At 44.4% G+C, this 10,698-nt stretch overlaps 1 protein-coding gene across 3 annotated transcripts in view; it reads right to left on the minus strand.

Moving 5' to 3' along the window:
- FBXL2 (F-box and leucine rich repeat protein 2) overlaps window positions 1–10,698 on the minus strand; it is a 104,305-nt gene that overhangs the window by 76,513 nt on the left and 17,094 nt on the right. The window contains exon 2 of one of the 3 annotated variants that reach the window (XM_053262515.1): window positions 10,496–10,629. The exons of the other annotated variants lie outside the window; for them this stretch is intronic. The gene's annotated coding sequence lies outside the window, so the exon portion shown is untranslated. The remainder of the gene's footprint in view (window positions 1–10,495; window positions 10,630–10,698) is intronic. 3 annotated transcript variants of the gene reach the window in all.

The raw sequence follows: 10,698 nt of genomic DNA on the forward strand, positions 1-10,698 counted from the left end.
TGTTCCCAAGAAGGCCGACTCCTGGTGTGCAATTCTTGACCTGAAGCGCCTGAACAGTTTTGTGCAGAAGTGAACCTTTTGGGTGGAATCTTTAAAGTCCATCAAAAGATCGATTCACCCGGGAAACTGGCTTTCATCAATAGACTTGTCGGAGGCCTATCTCCACGTTCCCATCCATCCACGGTGTCATCATTTCCTGAGGTTCCCCTACAATCAACAACAGTTCCAGTACAGAGCTCTTCCTTTTGGCCTGTCATCAGTGCCAAGAGAATTTATGAAATTGATGGTGGCAGTCATTGAGCACATTCGCCAGCAAGGAATTCATGTCTGTCCATATTTAGATGATGTGTTAATCAGGTCTGTGTCTTATCACCAAGCAGTCCACGATGTCGCCTGCACAGTTCAGATCCTGGAGGAGCACGGGTTTGTGATCAACCATTTGAAGCGCCATCTCCAGCTGTCTCGCATCCTGCAACATCTGGGCATTCTTTTCAATTCAGAATTGGCCTTGGTCTCCCTACCGTTAGGGCGCCAGGACAAACTCATAGCGGCTATATCTCTATGAATGTCAAGGAGAAAAGGGAACCTCATGTCCCTAGCTCAAATTTTAGGTCAAATGATTGCCTGCTTGGACTGTGTTCCTTGGGCCAGGTAGCACTCGAGGCCACTCCAGTGGTTCCTGCTTCCTTTTCAACTTGCAATCATGGAGAAGGGGCATGTGGAGGTCACCCTTCCATCCAAAGTCAAGGAGTCCTTTCTTTAGTGGCTGTCTCCAGACGTACAGAATGGTACCCCTCTCGATGTTCCCCAGAGGATAGTGGTAACAACAGATGCCAGTTTGTCTGGTTGGGGGGGCGCATTGTCTCAACCGCCATGCCCAGGGGCTGTGGGAGCAGCTAGACCTTCAGTTCAATATCAGTTGGCTAGAACTGAAGGCTATTCGCTTCACTCTATTGGAATTTCAGGGACTAGTGAGGGGCCATCACGTATTGGTCAGAATGGACAATGTGATGGCCAAGGCCCATGTGAATCATCAGGGCGGTACGAGGTCCCGGGCGTTGATGAAAGAGGTGGACCTCCTTTTGGCATGGGCGGAGTTTCACTTACAGTCCATAGCGGCCAAACATCTAAGCAGTCAGGAGAATATCCAGGCGGACTGGTTGAGTCATCAGCGGATAGACCCGGCAGAGTGGTCGCTGCTTCTGGCAGTCTTCAGCCAGATTGTGCACAGATACAGTCTTCCTCTACTGGACCTTTTTGCAACAGCGCATAGTACCAAACTTGCGAGGTTCTATGCCAAACATCACTGCAGCCAAGTGGAACAAATAGATGCCCTTGTGTCTCCTTGGCCGCTGTATGCCTTTCCTCTGATTCTTGGCCTGGTGCTGTGGAAGATCATGGCAGAAAGGGCAGAGGTCATTCTGATTGCTCCGTATTGGCTACGCAGACCTTGGTTTTTGGATCTGGTGGCCATGTTGGTTCAACTTCCTTGGGCCCTTCCTCTCAGGAAAGATCTGCTATTCCAGGGGCCTCTTCTGCATCCAGACTTGTCTTGGTTGAGACTTCATGCCTGGAAGTTGAGCGCAAGCTCTTAGTAGATAAAGGGTACTCTTCTCGGGTTCAAGACGATTCTGGCATTCAGAAGGGCTTCCACCTCTCGTATATACCAGCTCACCTGAGCGACCTTCTGCTCATGGACAGCAAAGCGCGGTATTGTTTCTACTTCAGCAGGGGTTTCGGAAGTCTTGGGTTTTCTCCAATCAGGATTAGAGAAGTGTTTTTGACCAAACATGTCAAAGCGCCAGGTGTCAGCATTGTCTTCGGTGTTGGACATAAGGGAGTCAAGCTCCTCCACACTGCATCCCCATATTTCTCATTTTTTGAAGGGAGTGTGTAATTTAGCCCCACCACCGGTTCATTGGTTTCCCACTTGAGATTTAAATAAGGTCTTGAATGCCTTGACTAAGGCTCCTTTTGAGCCCCTGCGTACAATTTATTTCAGATTACTGTTGTTCAAAGTTTTGTTTTTAGTGACTATCACCTCCTCTAGGAGAGTTTTGGAGTTTTGGGATGAATTGTGTGTTTTTCAAAAGGAATCTGTAGTTTTAAAATTGGACCCTACCTTCTTGCCGAAGGTCAATTCTATTTTCCATAGGAGTCAGGAGGTGGTCTTACCATCCTTCTGTCCCAAGCCCACTCATCCCAAGGAATGAGTGTGGCATAAACTGGATGTCATAAGAGCCTTGAAGGTTTATATAGTCCTTTCTAATTTGAAGGTTTACTAAGTCCTTTCGGAAATTGGACTCTCTTTTTCTTTCCAGCTGGGTTCTCTAGGAACCAAGGCTTCCAAGTCATATTTGGGTCGGTGTATTAGGGCGACTATAGCCCTGGCTTATGAGGTGCTGAAACTTCTGGTTCCAAAAGGCATTGCAGTGCATTCCACGAGGAGCTCTGCTACTTCGGCAGCTTTCTCTGCGAGAGCTCCTTTAGACAAAATTTGTAAAGCTGCCACTTGGAGTTCGTTTTCTCCCTTCTTGAAACATCATAAAATTCCACCTTTCTATGATCAGCAGGCGGCAGTTGACCGGACGATCCTGCAGCAGGTGGTATAGGCATCCGCTTCCCGCCCTAGGTAGTCTGAGCTTTGGTATGTCCCGTCATGTGAGGATGCCCTCCCCATGCCTTGGGGAAAAAACCATTGGTCGACTTACTGTGAACTGTTCTTTTTCAAGGTATGGGGAGGGCATCTGGCCCTCCCGCGGATGCTTAAGGGGAGTGTTTTCCATCGGGTGGTGGAGCGACTCCTAGGGTTCTAGATTTTGGTATCCCCCTTTTTCCTTTTCTGTGCTTCATTAGATTATCCTCCTGCTTTCTTTCTGTTAATTCTACTCTTTTCCTTTAGTGAGGAGTATTTTTTCTCCAGAATGGGGCTACAAGCATCTCGCTCACAGTCCCAGAACTGGGTTGGGTGTGGCTGGTGCAGCAGAGTATATGCAGTCCTGAAATTTGATTGGCCCTGTCTCGAAGCATGCAGAGGCTGACAACCCGTCACGTGAGGATGCCCTCCCCATACCTCGAAAAAGAGCAGTTTATAGTAAGTCTACCAATGTTTCTTTCCCCACTGTGCCATTAGGTACTGCCTACTACCCACAAAAGAAATGGGCAAAAGGGCAATTTTAAACAAATTTTAAACTTTCCCCTAAAACCACCATAGGATCGCAAGCCAGTCAGAAGCCAGTGCCAGAAACCCAATCAGCAAGGGTAAAACAGCTCTCCAAAATGGTGCTTGAAATGTCAAAACATTTTGAATCAAAAGGGGATTGTTTTGTTCCGAGCTCAAAACAGGCCCTTCATTTAAATGAAATTTTGTTTCGAGCTCAAGACCCATTTCAAATGGCCCATTTCAAGTTAAAATGTTTCAATGTTGAAATGTTTTGCACATCCATACAGAGCAGCTGCCACTTTACTGTTGGTTGGTTTTTCTCTGCCTCTTTTTTCTCTACCCTGCACTTTCCACAAAGAGGCTTGAGCACTTCACTTTGTTCCCCAAATGGAGCAGACATTTCTCCCCCAGGTGCCTTGGTAGAAGGTGCATGGGGTGGGCAGAAAAAGCAATCTCTGAGCAAAGCACAGCTCTCAAGCCTCTTTGTAGAAGGCTCAGGGTGGAGAAGGGAGAGATGGAGAAAACAAACCAACTAGGAAGCAATGGCTGCTCTGTACTGGAAGTTCCTCCTTGCTACCACCTCTACTGGAGTTGTACTTTTAAAATGCAGCTGGAGTTGCCATGCCCCCCGGAATTCCTGTCACTGGCCACATACCCTGATGTCACCACTAGCATCAGGGATGGGGGTCAACCTTGCCTGCACAACCCTTCCTCTTCTTGCAGTGTGGCTACCCAGAAGATAAATCAGCTGCATCTAGGGTTGCCATATTCTGGCTTTCCAAATCTGGGTGCCTAATTCACATATTATGTAAATTGGCTTGAAAATAATTTTTGAGCAGAAGAGTGACTGCACATTTTGCTCCATAACTCCACTTCTGCAAGGGCTAGAGATTAGCTTCCTTTTTAAAAATGAAATCTGAAATCTGGGAGAATCTGGGTGGGCTAAGCAATCTGGGCGAGATGCTTAAAATTCAGGTGAAACCTGGAATTCTGGGGGGCATGGCAACTCCAGCTGCATCTTAAAAGTACAACTCCAGTAGAGGTGGTGGCAAGGAGGAACTTCCAGTACAGAGCATCCATTGCAAGTTTTCAAGCTGCCACTGATACTCTGATATAGTTATCAAATTATCTGAATTTCAGAAGAAGTAATGTAATATCCACCTGTCAGGTATGGCTTGGCTCACCCACATGTCCAAAGATTTCACACAATTAATGTTTGTGGTACATGCTGTCAGTCTGTGGCCTGCCATGATGCATATATTATTGCTATACATTTTTTTTCTCAAGTTCCAGTTAGAAAATTATTGAGAAATCTTATTTGGTGTTTAAACACAATCATAATGTGACTTCCAATGACATATCTTAGAGGTAAACTTTCAACAAATTCTTTCCATGGGGAACATGAAAAACTTTATACCCTATACAAATGCAGTAGTTGTTTAAATGCATTTAGCATACCTTAATAGCTTATATTGAAAAGTCAAAATTCCAACTACTGAACTGAGATTCAGCAAGCTCAAATAAATTGTACTAGCTGATCCAGCACAGAGAATCTGTGCCCCTAGTTCGCCACCACTGCCGCTTTCTCCCCCAACCCTAACCGCCCCCCACTTTTTTTGCCTGCCCACCTTCTTCTTCTCCCCCCAACAGCCGTCTTCTTCTTACCCGCCTGCCACCCCCTCTTCTTCTTTTGTGCCTGCCGCCGCTGCCATTTTGTGGCTGCCTGCTGGCCAGACAGCTGCCTGTCATGGCTGCTTGGCTGACCACTCGCCTACCACCCGGTAGCGGCCACTCAGTTGCACCTGCCTGCTGCCTGGTCACAGCCACTCAGCCACACCCTCCTGCTGCTCGGTCATGGCTGCTTGGCCGCCCGTCTTCTGGTCACAGCTGCCTGCCTGTCCACCGGTTGCAGCTGGCCGCCCGCTGCCATTTTCTTTGGCTGGCTGCCACCACCGCTGCAGCCACCATTTTCTTCCACCTATCCCTGGCTATCCGGCAGCTCTCCGAACTCTTGCGAGAACTGCCACACATGGGATAAGCCACAGGTATGTCTTAGAGAATTAAATATATAGATCGTGCATTATCTCTATATATAATTCTCTAAGGCGTACCCATGGCTAATCCTGTGTGTGGCAGCTCTCATGAGAATTCACCAGCAGCTGTCGGGAGTTGTGAGAGCTGGCGAGGAGGGAGGGAGACCAAGGAAGCGGAGGTGCCATTGCAAGCCGCTGAGGATGGTCAAGCAAGCAACGAAAATGGGGCTGGACAAGAGCTCGCAGGGGGAGATGGGGGGAGGTTGAGGAGAAGGCGGTGGTGCCACACCGAGTAGCTGAGCAGCCGACAAAAATGAACTGCCGGGCTGCTCGCGAGGACAAGTGATGGTGGGGGAGGGAGGTCGATGGAGGAAGAGGCCGAGCAGGCAGCGAAAATGGGACTGCCAGCCTCTTCATGAGGAGGATGAGAGCTGTGGGCAGAGAGGGCGGCGAGGGAGACTGGATGGGAGGAGAACTGGCTGAGCCCTGAAATGGAAGGAGAGGAAGGAAGAACTAGGGACGCAGATGCTCTGTGCCTGGGTCAGCTAGTTGTTGTTTTTTTTATAAAATGCAAAGTTTACTCTCCAGTTTTGCTTCAAATTAGGTTTTATGGCTTTTATGTAAAAAAAAGTTATTCTGGAAATTGGCAGATGGGGCACAATCCTAGACTTTTACAATACCAGTTTGAATGGCACAAATTCTGTCAGTCCAGGATCAAACATGGAATAGCGATTTGGGCAGGATGGGCAACTTATGCCAAATTCCATACCCCACAGATACTGTGCATGCCTCCAACAACAGCCTAACATTATGTCTAATTTAGAAGAATAAATTAAAAGGCATCCAATAAACAACTAATGAGAGCAAACAGCTACTGCCACTATCTCCTGCTTCACCCATTCTTCCATAACAGAGTATAAGTTCCAAATTCATCCTCTACTCAATCACAGCATGACTACCCTAGTATATGAATCCCTGATAGGGAGATTGGCATGTGGCATCGGGCTATATCTGGCCTCATGCACACAAAGGGGAACTTTGATGGCACGTGAGTGCATTAACTAGCTGAGCTGTGGGGCAGCCACACAGGATGGCATTTTGAACAAAAAGAGAACACTTTCTACAAATAGCCTATTGCCATCATAACACAGATGAGAAAGCACTTTGCTAATACCTGTCTTTTCAGCATCCTTATGAGTTGCTGTTGGCACATTACCAATTTCTTCTTAAACATTGCTGAATGAAACACTAATCCCCAGCTTTTGCTTTTTGCCACGAGCCAACACAGGTAGTGCACTGAATCAGGAGGGCCTAGCCAAATTATGCTTCCATGGTTATGATTTTGTAGGCCAGTATAATATCCAGACTGGCTATTCAGATCTTTTGCCCTCATGGCATGAATATCACAGGCGATCAAATTTCCTCATTTTTTGGAGCGCAGTTGAGTTGCCATATCCACAACTATCCTAAAAGTTTTTCCCCCTTTAATTGAATGCCCTTGCTTTTTAATATAGAGTGCCATATGTGCCACCCTCAATATAAGGGTGTTCACAGCAATGAAAGTGAAAAAATGCAGGTGTAATAAAGAAGCAGGCATCAGTGCTTGGGTTTAAAACAAGCCATAACTTACATTAACAAAAATGGGGAATATAGTAGGCATGGTGCAAACATGGTAGTTTTAATAGTTGAAGCATTACTTGCTTCAGTTCTGACTGTCAAGCATCTGAAATACAAGGAGAATATCAACAGGTGCTATTTTCACCCTCATATGCACTTGTTGAATGTCTGCCGGTCACACAAAAGCCCTTGGCCCTCTCGCCCTTACAAGGAACTCAGCAAACCTTCCCCCATATGAGATAAGTTGAAGGGTTATAAAAACCAAACAGGAGCACTAATGCCTATCAATTCTGAGGTAAAGTCAAGCCAAATGATAGAGGAGGCCACTGTCAGATAGAAGCAGTAACACCTAAGAAGCCAAAGTCTATGTGATTGATCCTGCTTCCTTATCTATCTCAGAGATTTAATCCATGTAAGTGTAATGGCTGCTCTTTATTTTCAAGACATTTCTCTTTCTTGGGAAAGATTGCATCAGCCAGACCTGACAGAGGCCCTTCACAGCTGTTTCCAGGTCTGAAGACAACAAGGGCAGAAGCTGTTTACTCCCCACTCCCTTTTCTGCTGATTCACTCCCTCCCCCCTCCAATTTTATCCTTACAAACATTTCAAATGATCTAAGCGCATGTGAAACTGACATTACAATGCCATCTATTTTCTTAAATCTGTAGAAATTCAAAACATATTTTCTTTGACAAACCCATCAAAGAGCCTCATGCAGAAGACAATTCGATCATAAAAATGTCCCTTCTAGCATGAATAGTGGAAACAGAAAGCTTTGGGAAATCACAGAAGGTTGGAGGGGTTCTGGTGAAATAATATGACAAAATGCTGTTTTACCTTTCTATTCATAATATGCAGGCATTCCCATGCCTGTGTAATAATTATGACTGGCATAGTGCCTGCTGTGTGTGGGGTGGGGTGCTGTGCTGTTAAGGGGCATCTTTACAATGACATGCTGATGTCACAAGGATGTCTCCACATCAGCATGGTGATTGTAAAATAATTAAATAGAAAATATGAAACAAAGCAATTTAAAAGTTCACTAAGTGGTTCAAGCATGGGCGAGGGAACGGCATCACTCATCAGCAGTATCCACAATGTGGTAGGATACTCATACAGCCACATACCAACATGCCATTGCTCTCATAACTGATGTGCTAATTGGAAAACACAATTTTGCCACAAAGTATTGCAGATCAAGTGTTGGGAAAATATAATTTACTTTTAACAAATATGATTTCCTTCAAATATACAGGAGAAATATGTTTATACAGCTCACAACCAGTGTTCCCTCTAAGGCATGTGCATGTGTGCACAAACACAAGTTTTTTTTAATGTCCACTTAGTTAATTTTAGATCCCACTCAAGTGGGGAAGGCCCCACTCTGAATGCACATGCGCACATACCACCTTGATACTGCCGCCTAGAACAGAACTCATTCCGCACATAGATGAAAAATTTTAGAGAGAAGACTGCTAACAACCATTGAATAATAACTCACATTTATTGCAGTTTTTCCTTTGGGGATGATGGAACAGTTAAGGCTTGGGGAGAAGGAAAGGGACTGGAAGGTTTGTAGACATGGCAAAAATATTCCTAGAAATAGTGTCCCTAGGTTGACATTATTATTCCCTACAAATATTTGAAGGCAGCATTTTATAAATATGAATAAATTTACGGTGCTGAAGAAGCAGAATTGATTAGTTCATTTTTACTAAAGAAGATAATTTCCAATGGAAACTCTTTATGATTTCATATTTTCATTCCCAAGCACAATCAGAAACAATATCCAGAAGCTGGGCATAAGGAAAAATAATGTCTCTTTCATTCACATGAAAGTTGTTATATTTTCCTAGAAATCTATGACTTCTTTTATGATGAGAAAAAATGAGACATATTCAGAAGCAGAGTTTTCTTTCATATTTTATTCCTGCCCTCCTGTCAACTGCAGTAACACAGAGAGAAACAACTAATAAGTCACATGAGCAGAAGTGGCTGTACCTGTTACCAGTGCGTGATTGGAAAAACTTTAACATGTTTTAACATTTTTAGCATGTCTTATAATAATATAGACGAACATGCTATATGATGCCAAAAATGTTGTTATTGTGGGCAGAAACTATTTCTAGTATATGCAATGTTAAAGTAATTTCATTTTCTATGGTATAATCCTATACTCCCAGCACACCAGCCAATTACTACACCACGGCTAACACTGGTGAAACATAGTCACAACAATCCTATGCCCAGTCAGCAGCACAGTCAACAGAACAACTATATCTATAGAAACAAAAGCTAACCTAGTAATACTGATACCCTTGCAAACAGTATCCCTGGCAACTCCACCAATCACAGGGTTGTTGCAGGTAACCCCACATTACCCAGGCACAAAAGGCACCAACATTTCCATTACATCACCCAACCCAACAGATACACATTCTGCACAAACAACACATGACTAGAGAGTCAGAATGAGACCATGACACCTTGTGAAAGAAAGTCTCCATGTTGCTATAGGTAAAAACCCTGCCCTAAACATCAGTGTTCTTCATTGCAAGGCCCGGGGGCCCCATCAACCCTAAGGGTGGCCTCCATCATCCCTAAGGGTGGCCTCCTGATTGTTTATTGAGTGACGCTTCAGACATAACTGAATACACTGCACAGTCCCCCTGGCACCATGCAGAGACCACCATTCTCACTCTGCAGTGCTGCGCTTTGCCCAGTGCTGGTGGGGGAGCTCCTTTAAGGGGAATTTAACCCTCTTGAGCCCCTGCACCATCTTGGAAGGCATATCCTTGTCTAGTGCTTTCCTCCTAGATCTCTCAGGAGAGGGCTCTGTCTCTCTTAAAGGGCCTTCCCAGCACTGAGAAATGGGCATTATTTCAGTGTGATACAAGAACAACTTTCACCCCATTATGTTAAATGATATGTCAGGAAATTGCTCACAGTTCTACAAAAATGTTCTCTTTAATATAGTGCATATGTGAAATACATTATACCAGGGAATGCTGCTGTCAAATATTTATTTAGTATCTTAATTCTTGGAACCCTCTTGCCAATCAGATAAAATTCGTTTTGACTTCTTTGCTCCTGACATCATATTCCTAGCTTGCACATTCATTTCTAGACACAGAATTAACAACTGTCTTGGCATTGGCTTGTTGTGATTAGCATGAATGATTAGGAATTTCCATATACAATTTCATGTTTTCCAACAGTTAGTGTAAATTGGGGCTTAATTTTGTATGGCAGCAATTTAAGAGTAGTTGTTTGATGTATTTTGTTATGGTTCAACCTAAATGTGGGGGTTTTTTTTTAGTTCAACCTAAGTGTTAAAGTTTGTCAATTACAAGAGTTTTGCATATCGTATCAAAAGCTAAACATTTCTCAGACTAGAACTGCACCTCTTCATTGTTCAGACCATGCAACACACATAATCAGATTCCTACACTGGTTTCTCATCCTTCACAGTCCACCACACACACCTTGCCCCAGCTCTTCACGGTTCTCCCACCTCATCTCTCCTTATCTATCTGCTCTTATGTCCCGACATATCCCGACATATATCTTGCTTTATTGATTTATTTTGCCTTTATATACTACTTTTCAGGTGAACCTCCCAAAGCGGTTTACAAAAAACTTGAATAAAGAACAATACGTTTACATCAAGCCAAAAGCTTACTTCTTTACGTGGGCCTTGGTCTCACTTCTTTCTTCTCTCTTCCCCTCAGAGCAAGATGGTCCCTGGTCACTTTGTGGTGGTAGTTGGGGGAGGGAGGGGCCACTTCAAACAAAGGATAATGTGGATATAGCTGCCTTGAGGGCCAAAAGAAGAGAAACTCCATGTATAAACAATTAGTGCTCAAAATGGATTTTGTTTCATTT

This window comes from Hemicordylus capensis, chromosome 6, assembly GCF_027244095.1.
Source record: "Hemicordylus capensis ecotype Gifberg chromosome 6, rHemCap1.1.pri, whole genome shotgun sequence".
Lineage (NCBI taxonomy): Eukaryota > Metazoa > Chordata > Lepidosauria > Squamata > Cordylidae > Hemicordylus > Hemicordylus capensis.